Below are 16440 nucleotides of genomic sequence, written 5' to 3'. Positions count from 1 at the left end.
TGCAAAAAAGTAGCTACCTTTTATATAGGAAATGGATGATTAAGTCTTTGGTGTTGTCAAAGCAACTTCATTTAAACATAACCACCCCCACCACCAAAAAAAGAAGAGGGAAAAAAAAAAGTAATGAAAATAATAAGGGGAAAACACAAGACACACTTCCTAGGGGGAAAAAAAAACAACAAAAAAACAACAAAAAACCATCATGTAATTTCTGTCCTTGATGGAATGTATTAAATAAGCAAACACCACCAACAAGCAAGATATATATTAACTGTTAATATTACTGATACGGCTTCTGATCAACAGTAGGCTATTAGTAGTTATGGTTTTGGGGAGTAAAAATTATGTGCAAAGTTTTTTACTGTTATTCAAGGGTCAATTGTATCATTATGGTCATTGGAATTGCTTGAAATCAGATGGTTTTTTAATTTGATGTATTTCAAATCTTTTGACAAGTGAGTTAATATAAACTGCCAAGTATTTTCACTTAAAAACTCAGTACTTTTGAAGATCTAAAAGTAGATAAAGACATTTACTAATAAAAATAGTTTGTTATTTGAAAGGAAATACTCATTAATAAACTGTGACTTAATGAAAGAAATAGATTGAGAACATAATTGATATAATTTTAACATTGCTGAAATGCACCTATTCCTACATTTGAATGTTAAAGCAAATGTGTTTAAACCTAAGGAAACATTGATAAAATTAACTTACATTCATTAAGCAAAATATAAAAGTAAGGAACAATAATATGCTTAGGAATGGCTTCTATTGTACCTGTCATAAATAAGAACTCAATCAGTGTCTGTTATTGTAATTACCTCTGTTTTTGCATCTATTGTTCCTTCTGAAATTTCTTTTCTCTAACTTGTCCAAATCAAATACCCCAAGGAAATTACACCCACACTTCAGTTTCATTAATCTTTCAGAACTTATTTCAGTGTATTGTTATTTGAATCTTTGAATCTGGAAATGAGTATTTGGGTAGGTGTAGTTGAATGATAGTGTGATTAAACTGGTCCTGTTCATTCATGGCCACATACAAAGGACAGGATTTGTATATGTATGTTCATGAAATAATATGTACTCTTCTGACATCATGGCATCTATGGTAGAATAACATAAGAAAATGCATACATAGGGGTGCCCAGGTGGCTCAGTCGGTTAAGTGTCTGGCTTCGGCTCAGGTCACCATCTCACGGTTCATGGGTTCCAGTCCCACGTCAGGCTCTGTGCCGACAGCTAGCTCAGAGCCTGGAGCCTGTTTTGATTCTGTGTCTCCCTCTCTCTCTGACCCTCCCCTGTTCATGCTGTCTCTCTCTGTCTCTCAAAAATAAATAAAAAAACATTAAAATTTTATAAAAAATACATACATAATCACATTGAAGGAAAGGATAATGCTTAATATTATTATACATGCTGAGTAGGGGCTTAATATACATATATGACTCACACATTTTATAACACTTTTAAAATATTAGGTAAACTTCTCTAACTAGATACTGCTTAGGGACAGAATTCTGTTCTAGGCTATTTTATGACATATTCTCTCAGGCTTAAACCTGACAGAAGAAATCATTTTCAAGTACATATTTTAGGTAATCAAACCTTGGCAAAAAAAGGAATTTTTATGAAGCATAATGCTTTCTTTGGTGAGCAAACTTTTACTTACAGCATGCATCATGGATCTGAAGGAAGTTTCTTCACATTAGAAAGAGGTCAACGGATAAGAAAATAGAATCAAACCTAGGGAACATCAAACATTAGCTTTATGAAAAAAAATAATATCATTGGAAAAATTAAGCTATATTAGTTCCAAGGCAGAACTAAATCCCACTGAACTTTATTTTTTATTATTAATTATAAAGGATACATCCATTATTGGGTGATACAAATATCATTAAAACCGTATAACAGAAACTCATTACTTCTGCCTTTAAATATACCGGTGTTGATACTGCATTTCTTCTAATCTTTTCATTTTTCTTCCCCAAATCACAATACATTTTAAAATTGTCTTTCACATTTTAGAGTGACTCAAATCCATAATTTATTATCATAGTTAGTTATCATACTTTAGTTTCATTTTGAGTAAATTTAATTTGAATAAACTAAACATATAGGTATTTTAATTCAAATACAGGGTACATATTCACCCTCATTTTGAGCCTTTCTGTTCTTCCAAAACATTCCTCTTTTATTCATTTCACATCAGTTTATCACTGTGTTAGAGAGCTCAGAGAAATTCTTCCTGGCCAGCTCAAATGCAAGCCCCAGATAGCACATCCCCCAAAGGAAGTGTTTTTCCTATATCTCATCTACTTATATAAATATAAAAGATACGCTGAAGCAATTTTACAAACAGTTAAAACTCAAAGCAGAGAAAGATTTTTAGCTAAAAATATAGTTGTGGGTTGAAATATAATAACAGACTGTTGAATTAGATGTTGTAGCTTATTTTAAATAAACCAAAGCATTGGGAAGTAGATTTTAAGATTAGGTGATATGCAAAAGCATTTATTCTGTCTTCATTTTCATCATCAATAATAAAAATATTTATTTCCTAGTGCTGTACAGTAGAAGCTCTCCTAATATACCCCATCTGGACTAGTCATAGTTGAATAGAAAATAGCTAAAGAAATAAATCATAAAAAGTTAATATGTATCTTAAATATTTTTTACTTGAAACATTGGGCTAGAATGAAATTAGTCTTAAATGAAAAAATAGAAATAAATACCTTAAATATTTTAACATAAAGTATTATGATTTAATGCTTAACTAAAAGTATCAGTATGAGCAGAATTTGTCTTAACTGATCTCATGATTTATTCGCTGATGTTCTAAGACCTTCTTCATCAGAATGATGACTCATCCTGGCTAAGGAAGATACTCTTATGCATGGGCATATGCTTCTGTTCCCATCAGGCTAATCGAGTTCTTAACAAGAGTCATTTGTGTTTGTTTTATATCTATTTTTGAACACATGAACTTAATATTGTAATTAGGTAATAAAACTAACTCAAGACCTCTATGTTGCAAGACTCCAGAGAGATATTCACACTGTAATGAAGTTTTGAATAGATGTGAAATATGAGAGAAGCCGAGATAATGTACTTTGAAAATACCTGGTAAAGTCCGGTTCCTTAAAAATATTGCCAAATTAAGTATAGGTGAAAACATTATAAAAGTTCAGAAACTATTTATAAGGTAGTATTCTCTTTCCACCTGGAAGAAACTAAAATTCCACTCTATTATGAATGAGAATTTTTCAATAGAATCAACTCCTATTTGATCATGAAAATACATTTCTATTTCTTCAAAAATAAATGCCAAGTGGAATTATTTGGTAGTTAAAGGGCATGATGCATTCAATAGACTCTCAAAAGTTTCAAAAAATGTGTGTGTGTGTGTGTGTGAATGCATATAATGTAACAATTGGGAGAAAAGGTAACAAAGTGTCTATGTTATGTGCTCTCTCTTGACATGGATTCTCTTTGTCTTACTAACTCTTACTATTCTAAAGGTTCAAAATCAAAGGTTACCTTCTATGATCGCCTCATCTAGGTAAATACCTTATTATATATTCTCTCAGCACACTAAATTTCACCTATGTGAGCTATCAGAATTGTAAGTAAATTGATATTTACACAACTATTCGTCTATTCTCTTCCCCTCTGCTAGACCGTAAATTCTGTGTAACTAGAGTCCATGACTCTTAAAGATATCTCTGTCTCCAACACCTAACATGTTGACAATACTGGTAAGCTCTTAACAAATTGGATTAAATAAATGAATAAAGATGACCAATAGCTCTTTTTCATTCTTGGTAATATGTCAGTCTCAAGAATATGATAGGATAGGGGATGAAATGCATTCCTCACTCCTCTGATACCTCCATTTCAAAAAATATATGGTCTTACTTCTACCACTAAACTTTCCTACAGTGTCACTGCCACAAAGCAACACTGATGGCTAATCCTTTTTTTTTTTTTTTTTTGGTGTACAAAATAAGCAAAGGTACATGTTCAAGAATGGACATATCTTCTCTGTGGCTAGTTTACTTGATGACACAGATAGATCTGAGGATTTTATTCGTAGAGGATGGGTAACATGGAGCCAGGTCATGTTGATGAAAGAATGGGAAGATTGAGAAAAAAAATAGAAGGGAATACATAATATCCTACTATGGTATAGGACAGAAGTTGAAAATTGTTGGCCTGTATAATTGATTTCTTTGAGTTACTTAGTGATTTAAAAATAATTAGATTTGTTGTCTACATGTTTTTGTCAGAGGACTAAGATAAAAATTTCAATCTTTCCTCTTCTTTAACAATTAATCTCAAGTATTAGATTTTTGTTTGTTCTCAGCAACAAGTAGAGGAGCTACAAACCTGCCACTCAATTTTTTTTAAGGCATATACTCTCCAGTTTGCCAGGTTCCCCACAGTGCTGATTTTACTCATTTATTTCACGTATGTGGCCCCTGTGGATATTTGACTTTGTAAATCCTACCATATGGAAATTTTAAAAAATCATAAACTTAGATTGATCAACTGAGCATTTCACAGTATTAAATTCTGAAATTGTACATTTTTTAAATTCTACATATATACTGCATTCTTTTTGTTTGTTTTGTTTTGTTTGCTTGTTTGTTTTGAGAGAAAGAGAGAGGAGGGGAAGGGAAGACAGAGAGAGAGAGACAGAATCATAAGCTGGCTCCAGGCCCAGCACAGAGCCCAATGTAGTGCTTGATCTCACAACTGTGAGATCATGACCTGAGCTGAAATCAAGAGTCAGATGCTCAACTGATTGAGCCACCCAGGTGCACCCATATTTTCTACATTCTTTTTTAAAAAATGTTTTAAATGTTTATTTATTTTTGAGAGAGAGAGAGAGAGAGAGCGCGAGGGAGAGGCAGAGGCAGATGGAGACACAGAATCTGAAGCAGGCTCCAGGCTCTGCGCTATTAGCACAGAGCCCAACACAGGGCTCAAACTCATGAATGGGGCTCAAACTCACAAATCATGAGCTCACGACTTAAGCCAAAGTCAGATGTTTAAATGACAGAGCCACCCAGCTGCCCCTATATTCTACATTCCTAAGCATCAATCTATATTTACTGATCAATTATGCATGGAAGTATAAATATCTCTATTATTTTATTTTATTTTTTTACTGTATATAGGCTTTATATCTTCATCCTGAAACCTACATAAATGTATATATTTAACCCTGATACAGTATCCTGGGATTTATAATGTTCAAATTTATTCACTGTTCTAAAACTGAACTATTGATCATAGAATATTACTGCAGTACACTTTGTGTTGTTTGGGGACCTAGGGAAATTTTATATCACCTTGAGAAAAGATGTAATTAAAATTTGGTTGCTAACTATATCATTAAACAAACCACTATTTCTTTGGGAAGCAAACTATATCAGAAACAGAGATATCTGTGGGGAAATAGAAATTTGAACATTTAAATAACATCATCTTTGGTCTCAATTTAGGTTAATTAATAATCCCATACATCTGGATCAAAGTTTATATTTTTCAAAATGCTTTCAGGCTTATGATAACTTTGATCTCTTTTGCAATTTGTGTGTCTTAAAAAATATCATTATCATTTAAAAGTGGAGAATGAAGCACAGGAAAGTTAAACAACATGTCCCAGAATGTACAATAATATATTTATGGAGTCAAAAATAGAGCCCACTTATGTCTAATACCTTGTTTTAATGACAATAGGATGCCTGCTATTTTTACAAAATAAGGATTTAAAATATCCTCTAAAAATTCTATGTAAGCCATAAATAAAATCGTTATAAATTGGATAAAACATGGCACTTAAAAATTAAGGAACTACTAGCAAAAGAAAAATAAATGTGATAGACATTGGAATGGTTTAATCATTATAAGTGGATAATGTATTTGGTTTTGAGATTCCTAAAAACAAAAGAAAAATATATAAATTACATATTTCTTATTTTCATTTAAAGAAAAACATATAACATCACCCAGGGAGACAATAATTTTTTGGGAAATTAAACACTAAATGGAATTAATGTTTGGAAAGTCTATATACTCTATATTTTATATAAGATCATTTTACAAAACATAATTGCCTATTTACTTTAAAAATATATTCTTCAACATGCTGAAGAAGTCATATTTCTATTTATAAATCCTACTTAAATGTTGTTTTATTTTTTAAGCATCAGATTAAATTATACCTCAGTTTCTAATAATAATGTTGACATTTATTTAATCCTTGCTATATAGTATGCTGTTCTAAGTACTCTCCATTCGCTACCTCATTGAATCTTCACTGCAATCTGTGACACAGGCACCATATTTTAGCTTTTATTTATTATTATTATTATTTAATGATTATTTTTCAGAGGGAGAGAGAGAGAAAGAAAAAGAGCACACAAGTTGGGGAGGGGCAGAGAGAGAGGGGGACACAGAATCTGAAGCAGCTCCAGGCTCTGAACTGTCAGCACGGAGCCTGATGTGGGGCTTGAACCCCGGAACCATGAGATCATGACCTAAGCAAAGCTAAACGCTTAACCGACTGAGCCACCCAGATGCCCCATATTTGAGCTTTTAGAGAAGAGGAAACTAAAGGGTAAATGTTAAGTAGCTTTCCCAGGATCACAGAGCTAGTGTTTCATTCGGATGTGTACAATGCCATATAACACGCAACATAAATGTATCAGCAGTTTAGCCGACAGTAATTTCATGCTCAGGGCTTTGCAGATTGGCTGTGGTTCATCAAATTCGCACTGGGATAAACTGAACCAGTTGGGAACTAAGTTTTGGCTTTAGGTCAGATCTACATCACAAGTTTCTTATTTTTGGAAAAAGGCTAATGAGGCACCGGCTTAAGCACGTTGTTCTCATGGTGGAGGGTTGCCCCCCTAGGGAGTATTGGGGCCAAACTGTAATGCCTCTGAAAGCCCACATAGTAGCCACATTCCATGAGCAAAGTAAGCTGCATGAGCAAGCTCAATGTCAGATGCAAGTGAGTACTCACTCCTCCAGTAAGAACGCGACAAGACTGGAGAGGAAAAAGTGAATTGTTAACACTAAGAGCAAGGATCCAAATCCTGGTAATCTGGTGTCAGCGCCAATACACTTTCCCCTGCACTCAGCTGTTTTCCCATTGCATTATATTAGTATTAATAATAGATTTATTTATATTGAGCTATCACTATATTTCTGGGTTAAACACTAAATAGTATTTTATATTGTACTTTACATGCTGACTTCTGTGCTAATTCTTTCATAGTTCCATATCTATATTCATAAGAAAGATTGGCCTATGGTTTTATTTTCTGTTTTTCAAATTAGATTTTAGTATCATCAAGGTCATGTTTGCTGTGTGGGATAAATATGATAGCTCCACATCTTTTTATCCCATTCTAGAAAAACAAAATGATATGATTGCTTAAGAGAGAAAACGTATGCGGAAGTGTTCTGTAAATTGTGCACGGTTATGCAAATATAAGTAGCATCATTAAAAATAACATTTAATGTGTAAGCAGTCTTGGGTTGTGTTAGGTATGAAATATAATCTCATTCTTTTCTTCTTTCTAATTTAAATAATCCTTCTTTTTTAATTATCTTTCTTGTTCAAGTAATTTATGACCTTATTCTTATAAATTACTTTCATGTACTAATCCCTGATCAGTTCTCTTAAGACACTTATAATTATCTTTTACTTTTCCTCCTTTTCTGTGTCTATAAAATTAGGAGTTTGAATGATTAAGAATGGCGCATCCTTAGAGCCAATGCATATCCTTGTTTTTAACTTCAGGATTTTTTATCACGACCAGTCTTCCCAAATATTAATATACACCTACAGTGAGTCAAAACTAGAATGTTTTTCTCAAGAGTCTGGGGAAACGCATTAAAGGAAAAATTATGAAATTTGCCTAATTATTTTTACTTTTTAAACAAAGGCAGGATTGGTGTTCCAAAGCTGGATTATGTCAGCTCATTAGACACTCTTTATACATGTCTTCTAACGCTCAGCTAGCAACCCGCTGTGAGTGGCTTTGTGATTGGCAGTGGTGGGGGTATTTCCACCATAAAAATGGCCATTGCTGTAAGTCAGAGATATCTCCCTTGCTCTCTTTGTGCTACGGTTTTCTGTGTCTGCATGTGTACTTTATCTGTAAGTTGTATAGTATTTTCCTACTTCTGTGTGGTATTACCAAGTTAGATTAGTTTTATGATCTCTTTTTAAATTTTTTTTAAATGTTTTATCTTATTTTTGAGACAGAGAGAGAGAGATAGAGAGAGAGAGAGAGAGACAGAGTAAGCAGGGTAGGGGCAGAGAGAGACACACAGAATCCGAAGCAGGCTCCAGGTTCTGAACTGTCAGCACAGAGCCTGATGCAGGGCTCGAACCCACGAACTGTGATATGATCACTTAAAGGAGTGCTATTCTGACTGGTTTAGAGACACATAAATGCTCATATTAATTGAATATTAATAAAATCCCACCAAATGAGAGAATTATACTTCTATACTTGTTTTATGTTTAAAAAAACATTCTATCAGAAATAAATGCAAATGTTTTAAGAACTCACCCTCACCTAATTTAGGAAAGAAGGTTTTTTAAAATATTGCTGGCTTATAAAAACAGCTACATTCTATCTTATCAACATCAAGTAAAAATAATCATATATTTTGTTCTCAGTGTGGCTATGCTCTTTTTAAATGTATGCAGCCTTACTTTTTGAACAAGCCTGCATTACATCTACTAGATATTTAAGATTTGGAAAATGTATATTTACGCTTGACCAAATTAAAGCATTATTCAGAAAACCTCATTTCAGCAATTATACTTTTTAGTATATCAGAGTGATAGTGTCCAAATTTTTTAGGACATCTCAAACTTAAGGTAAATCAAGTAAATTAATGGATATTCATTAGATACCTAGATCATTTACAAGTAAGAGAGAACACTGAAATATTAAACAGTAAGCAAAACTTTAAGTTCATATACTTGTGTATTTTACAGGGAGAAACAATATAAATTTGAGTCTATTAATAAATGTGTTCGTTTTTGCCACCTTGAGAAGTTTCACAATAAGGAAGAGTAAATGGGTAGAAAACATTGAGATGGATGATTGTAAGTTCTGCTGGTCTACCACAAAATCTGTTGTATGATAGCTCATTATCATCTACCTCTTAGTTTTCTCTGTGAAATAAAAATTACTGTCATTAGAAATTATAATTAATATATATGAATGGATGTGAAGTGGAACAACTTGTATGTCAAGTATAAAGAGTGCATTAAGGAAAAAGAGAGTAGGATTGTCCTAAAGTAAAATGACCCGTTCTAAAATGACAAAGAAGTAAGCATCAGATAAAACCCGAATGCATATAGAAAGTTGTAGAAAGTTTGGGGCAAAAGAATTTTATTTGTCCTTGCCAATGCTGGCTACGGTTTGATGGGTTTCCCTTTCATATCAAATATACTGACACAAAAGAAAATTTAGTTTTCTCCCTGCTAAAATGCCAAAATTGTCTTGGATATTTTTGGCCTACTCTTAATGAGAGATAGTAAAAGATTTTTCTTTATCTTCTGAATTATCTGCCAAAAAGATATTGTGGATCTGGATTTGTTCTAACCAGAGTCTGCAGATTTTCAGGATGGTTAGAAGGTTTTTGCTTGAAAATAGACTATTGCCACCACTGTAGTTAAAATCACCTGAGGCTTCTTTTTTTTTCCTTCTCTCATAATAGAGCAATTCACCCCACTCTAAGGGTATTTAGCATATTCAGCAAGTATTTCCATATTCAAAAAGGCGGTTTTACCACAGTCAAGTCCATGGAAAAGCAGAATGGGCCAGTAGCACACTTGAAATTAAACTCTCCAAAGACTTTGAGGAGTTTAACTTGTGTTTACCTGAAGTCTTGCCTCTAGGTCTGATTATCTTTTGACTTTCCCCCTCTGGTCTACATAGATTATCCATTATAAAATATTATTCTCCTAGACTTCAGGAGATTCTAATTTGACCCAATTAGAGATCTTTAAATAGTGCAAGATTTTATTAGATATACTCATATTTAACACAAGCATGTCAGTTATGCCTTTCCTCCATCCTGCCACAGCTCTGCATAATCTTAATTGGAGACCCAGTCTTCTGGAAAAGACACCACAGAAAGACCAGTTTTGAATCTAGCTGCCTCCTAACTACCAACACCTCTGCAAAACTATAGGATTGCAAATTTGGGTCGGTGTTTCACATTCAGAAGCATACTAGTTTAATAGCAAACAAAAATCTACAACAAGAAACTTGAGGGTTCTTTTGAGGGACCTCAGAAACAAACAACAGCATGAAATTGACTGCTTTCTAAAAACTCGTAAAATAAGCGGATGATGTGATGGGTAACTAGCTTCCACCCAAGAGGTTTGAATAAGCCCCCCTCCTGGGCTCCCCGACTTAAATCGCTGTCATTTCTCTTCTTTACCTACTCTTTGTCTTATTCCTTCTTTCTCATCCATCTTTAATCTAACCCTCCCCTTATTACCTAACATCCTAAAATGACTTTTCCCCTCATTCTCCTCTGTCCTCTGTTTCCTTCATTTCCCCAGCAAATGGGGAAGAAAACTCCCTCATAGAACTTTCTCAAACTGTTTCCATCACGCTCAGTCTTGCAGATCACGTGACCCCCGCCTGACCCTAGTTGTCCTTTCTCTCAGCACATACCAGGGAGATTTTCCTCTTTATGGTTCATCTTAGTGGACCTATTAGTAAACTATCTCCACATCTGCAACCCCAGCGTTTGGCCAGGTAATGACTAGATCTTCACTCTTGACATAATTAATGCTTCTGTTGAAATTGCCATACCCCGAGACTCCTCTTCCCATAATCAGGTGTCGGAAAAAAGCAATAGAGGTTCTTTCATTCTTCATAACCACCATTTTTTTGGTCACCATTTTACATCAACCTTACAGACTATTCCTGCCTTTGCCACATCATTCTTTCCTGTGACTTTGGAATCCTTGTCCAGTATTTCCAAATATTCAACCACCCTCCTAATGATCGTGTATGCCTCTGGAGACTAAAATAATCACTCCAAAAAGAAACAAAGATAGGGTAATAGGGAGAAACCCAAGGGTAGAATCACTGCTCTCTGTATGCATTTTAAGAATCATTATACCCATAATGGAAAGTATACAATAAGAAAATGTGGTTAGAACCTTTTTCTGTTCAGTTGGTCTTTGACACTATCAAAAATAGTGATACTTGCCTTTCTATTAATGAAGTGAAACTGATCCTGGAGTGAAGCTCTTATAATACTTTCTTGATAAACTAAGTAGGAGTCAACACCTTACTCAGATCAAATCAAATCAATCAGCATAGTAGTTTGGAGCAATATTTATTGACAGAAGACAGAAGATCTATTTTTTTAAAAAATGGACAAATGAGAGGATCTCATTAGAGTGTGACCTTCTAAAAGCAGTTTTTATGTACTTGGGATTCCTTTTATTATTAATATTCAGGTGTACTAAAGTAGAACAGTTTGAATGTAAAGCTTATCTCTAAAGCTTTATTATTGTCATCAGATACTGCTTTTTTTTTTTTCCAGAAGTGAAATTAGGACACCACAAAAAGCTTGCTGGCCTAAGATGAAAACTACTTGTGAAAAACTTTCTTAAATGTTATTTATCAAATATCCATTTGATAAAGGATTAAAAGTATTTCTTTATTTGGTTGTATTGCAACCAAAGTGTATGACAATTGTATATTAAGTTTATGTTTATAAATATGACAACAGAGGACATCTTTCACAAATAATAAAACCTCCTTGAGAAGCAACATTAGTGTTGAAGACTTTAGTTACCATTAGTCATACTTGATCTTATTACCTTTTTTCATTTTTGAGAGTTTAACTGCTTATAGTTTAGCAAAGATCAGAGCATTTCCTTTTTTCCTTTTATTCTCCCTTTTTGGGGGTGGAAAGCATTTTATGTATACTGCAAAATGTTAACCCAATTAACGTTTAATGTAGTTGTTTGTAAAACTTTCAGGCAGAGTTGAAGTACCCATAACATTTCAACTTCTTTTTCAACGATTTAGGGACAGTGGTAATTCAAGGGAAGATAGTTTTGTTGTAAAACCCAACTGAGTGCTTGCAATTAGCATGCTTTGTAAATTGAAAGTGAGTACTCAAAGATGCTTTTGTCAAACAGCCTTGTGAATCCTGTACAGCCTGTCCTTCTCTAAGTGTTTTTCACTCTGCGACTGTTGAACGTCTGCAAGAGTGGGCAGCCCTATTCTACAGCTTATGTATCACCTTATTTTTCAACATCACCTGGTCTTTCTCATTTCCTCTGCCACACATCCACACCCACACACTTTCACATTTCTTTTTCTCCTTTCCCTTCTTTTTTGTCTTCTTTTCTTTTTATAGTTTTCCACTCAAGTTATTTTTTATAGAGTAAGATAAAATATTATTTTAAACAAAGAAGAGATTTCAAAATATTATGATTTATGAAACAATACAACATTTACAAATTAAAAACAAAGAAAAATAATGACTTTTATTAGTTCCAACTTCCAGGGTTCTACCTTCCACACCTGCTGGGAAATCTATTCACTAAGGACAATATGTTTGGGGTCAATTTATCCATGAACTTCTGGTATAAGTTCAGGTTCCTTTCAATTCATTGAGACCCAAGGAACAACTAGCACTAGTGAAGGTCGATAAATGGCCCCTGTGGAAGAAGGGAATCTTGTATGTAACATACTGCTCCATTGAAACCGCTCAGTATTTTATTAGGGACTTAATATAACAGAAAGTCAGGCGTGAGAATTCACACCAGTAATTTAAACAGGAATGTGGAGTGAAAGATGAATAATGCTGAACAATGGTAAAGGGGCGTTCTGTGGGGTACGAAGTGGTGACTGAAGAGGCAGAAACGATTTCTAGGTGAGGGAAAGTGAGCATGGAAGGGACTTAGAAAATTAGACCAGAGCCAGCCCTGCACACTGATATTCAAACTTTTGAGATGAGTGGCTTCCATAGAAAATATAACCTTCTGGTGGAAAGAAATTTGCCGCGGGCTCAGACTCGGATTAAGTGTCAGGGTGTGAGCTGTCCGCTGAAATCCAGGGGCAGCAGGTGGTTTGGCAGTGGGAGGGAAGGGCTGGCTCTGGACACAAGTGTAGCCACCATGGTCTTGAGAAACTTTGCAGATGAGAGGAACTAGGGCCACAGCCTCCCCCCGGCGCTCTCTCCCTTCCCCCACAGACACACAGGCACTCTTAAGATGCTGCATCAAAACACACCCTGGGAGAAGGAAGGGCAAGTCCTCCTGTTCAGGCTTGGGCACCCTTTTGCCCACATCTGCACTCTGTGAACATGTGGTGGCTGTCACACAAGGATAAGAGAACCTACCGTACTTGTCCACTTAGAAGAGAATGCTCTCTTGCACATTTGTGACTCACCCTCTCCCCCCAGTAAAGATTCACAAGTGATTCAGTGTCATCTGTACCCATTACTCCTTAGGTTCATTGATATTGAAATTCATTCACCTCACTCCTTAATTAATTAATTAATTTTTAATATAGTTTATTGTCAAGTTGGTTTCCACATAACACCCAGTACTCATCCCAACAAGTGCCCTCCTCAATGCCCTTCACCCATTTTCGCCCTCTTCCTCACCCCCCATCAACCCTCAGTTTGCAGCCAATATTTAAGAGTCTCTATGGTTTGCCTCCCTCCCTCTCCTTAACTACTTTTTCCCCTTCCCCTCCCCCATGGTCCATGGTCATCAGGGTCACTCCATTATTTAAAGACTAAATTAGAGGGGCTCCTGGGTGGCTCAGTTGGTTAGCGTACACGCCTTGATTTTGGATCAGGTCATGATCTTGCAATTCTGAGATGGAGCTCCCTTGTGAGCAGGGAGCCTGCTTCAGATTCTCTCTCTCCCTCTTCCTCTGCTCCTTCCCTGCACCTGAGCATGCTCTCTCTTTCAAAAAGTCAATCAATCAATATTAAATTATAAACTCAACATCAAACATTCTAGCCCCATCTCCTAGAGCACAGGTGCCAAGAAGGATACTGCTACTTTATTTTTTTTCTTTAAAGTTTATTTTTGAGAGAGAGAGAGAGAGAGAATGAGGGGAGAAGGAGCAGAGAGAGACTCAGAATCTGAAGTAGGTAGGCTCCAGGCCCTGAGCAGTCAGCACAGTGCCCCATGCAGAGCTCGAACTCACTAACTGTGAAATCATGACCTGAGCTGAAGTCGGACGCTTAACTGATTGAGCCACCACCCACACGCCCCAGAGATTGCTAATTTATAGCTTCTTGATGCATCACAGGTAATGTTCAGGTGTTGTAGAAAGTAATTTAAACAACTTTTACTCTTAGCAATATCATCACTTATATTTGGATACCCAAGCATTAGTTATACTAAATCTCATACCTCAAGTTATGTACACACAAACTATAATACTGTACAATATGTTTTTGCTTCGAATGTCCATGGCTATAGGACTGCACATCATTTGATGTATTTGTGCTGCATTGTTTCCTATTGTTTGAAATTACTATTAATTTATTTTGCTTTAAAAATTTTTTTTCTTGGGGCACCTGGGTGGCTCAGTCGGTTGAGCTTACGACTTCGGCTCAGGTCAGATCTCATGTCGTGGGTTCGAGCCCTAGCTGACAGCTAGCTCAGAGCCTGGAGCCTGTTTCCGGTTCTGTGTCTCCTTCTCTCTCTGCCCCTCCCCCCTCATGCTCTGTCTCTCTCTGTATCAAAAATAAATAAAAAATTTAAAAAATTAAAAAAATTTTTTTCTTATTGATTTATAGAAATTCTTTATATATTTTAAAAATTTGTTCCTTACTGGCTCTATGTCACAGCTAATTCCATTTGGGCTTAGCTTTCTGCTTTTATTTTTATGCCTTTTGATAAACTTTTTGATAGTCCTTGAGGCACCTGAGTGGCTCAGTCTATTAGGTGTAGGCTTTTGGCTCAGGCCATGATCCTACCACTTGTGGGTTAGAGCCCCATGTCGGGCTCTGGTCTGACAGCTCAGAGCTCAGAACCTGGAGCCTGGAGCCTGCTTTGGATTCTGTGTCTGCCTCTCTCTTTGCCCCTTTCCCACTCACACTCTCTCTCTCTCAAAAAAAAAAAAAGAATAAATGTTAAAAATTAAAAAAAATAACCTTTGGATAGTCCTTTATCTTGATGTACTTGATCTTTCTCTTTATGGATTAGATTTTTGTGTCTGTTTAAGTAAATGTTTTCCTACATTGAGTTTTAAAGAATCTATATGTTGTTTTCTAAAAGAAAATAACTGTATGTATACTCTTTGTTGTTTAACTCACCCATGCTAAATATAACCATAAGTCTATGCTCAATAAAAACAATACTTTAAAAAATGTGCATGCAATTGATAAGTCATTTCTTTTCTTTTTTCTAACTATCTTAATTTTTATTGTTTATTTTCCTGCACTTATTTCTTATGTTTATACTCAGGCAAGAACCCATTTCTGTACTTTCTCTGTTTCTTTTTAAAATTAGATTGCCTAGAGGCACCTGGATGGCTCAGTTGGGTAAACATCTGACTCTTGACTTGGGCACAGGTAATGATCTCAAGGTTTGTGAGTTTTAACCCCACATCCAGCACTGTGTTGGCAGTGTTAAGCCTGCTTGGAATTCTCTCTCCCTCTTTCTCTGCACCTCCCCTACTTTCTCTCTCTTTCTCAAAAATAAATAAAAATTAGATTACCTAATATTGTGTGAAGATATATTCATTTTTTCCCAAAGAATCAGCTTTTTTATAAATGTTTTTTCACCTTTATTATCTAATTTTTTCATTTTCCATAAATATTTTCTTGAGTTTTTTCACCATTTTCTTTATATTAATTATCAAGCTTTTTGTTTTATTTTATTTTATTTATTTTGGGGGGGTTCAGAATTTTTATTTTGTTTTATTTTTTATAGCTGAATAATTCTATTTCATATTTTATTTTATTTTATTTTATTTTAATATTTTATTGTCAAATTGATTTCCATACAACACCCAGTGCTCTTCGTCACAAGTGCCCTCGTCCATCACCACTACCTCTTTCCCCCCTCCCCCTTCCCCTTCAACCCTCAGTTCATTCTCAGCATTCAATAGTCTCTCAAGTTTTGCATCCCTCTCTCTCCCCAACTCTCTTTCCCTCTTCCCCTCCCCCTGGTCCTCCATTAGGTTTCTCCTGTTCTCCTGTTAGACCTATGAGTGCAAACATATGGTTTCTGTCCTTCTCTGCCTGACTTATTTAGCTTAGCATGACACCTTCAAGGTCCATCCATTTTCCTACAAATGGCCATATGTCATTCTTTCTCATTGCCATGTAGTACTCTGTTGTGTATATATACCACATCTTCTTGATCCACTCATTAGGTGATGGACA

The sequence above is a fragment of the Suricata suricatta genome, chromosome 1 (assembly GCF_006229205.1).
Source record: "Suricata suricatta isolate VVHF042 chromosome 1, meerkat_22Aug2017_6uvM2_HiC, whole genome shotgun sequence".
Classification (NCBI taxonomy): Eukaryota; Metazoa; Chordata; class Mammalia; order Carnivora; family Herpestidae; genus Suricata; species Suricata suricatta.
This window is presented reverse-complemented; position numbering follows the sequence as displayed.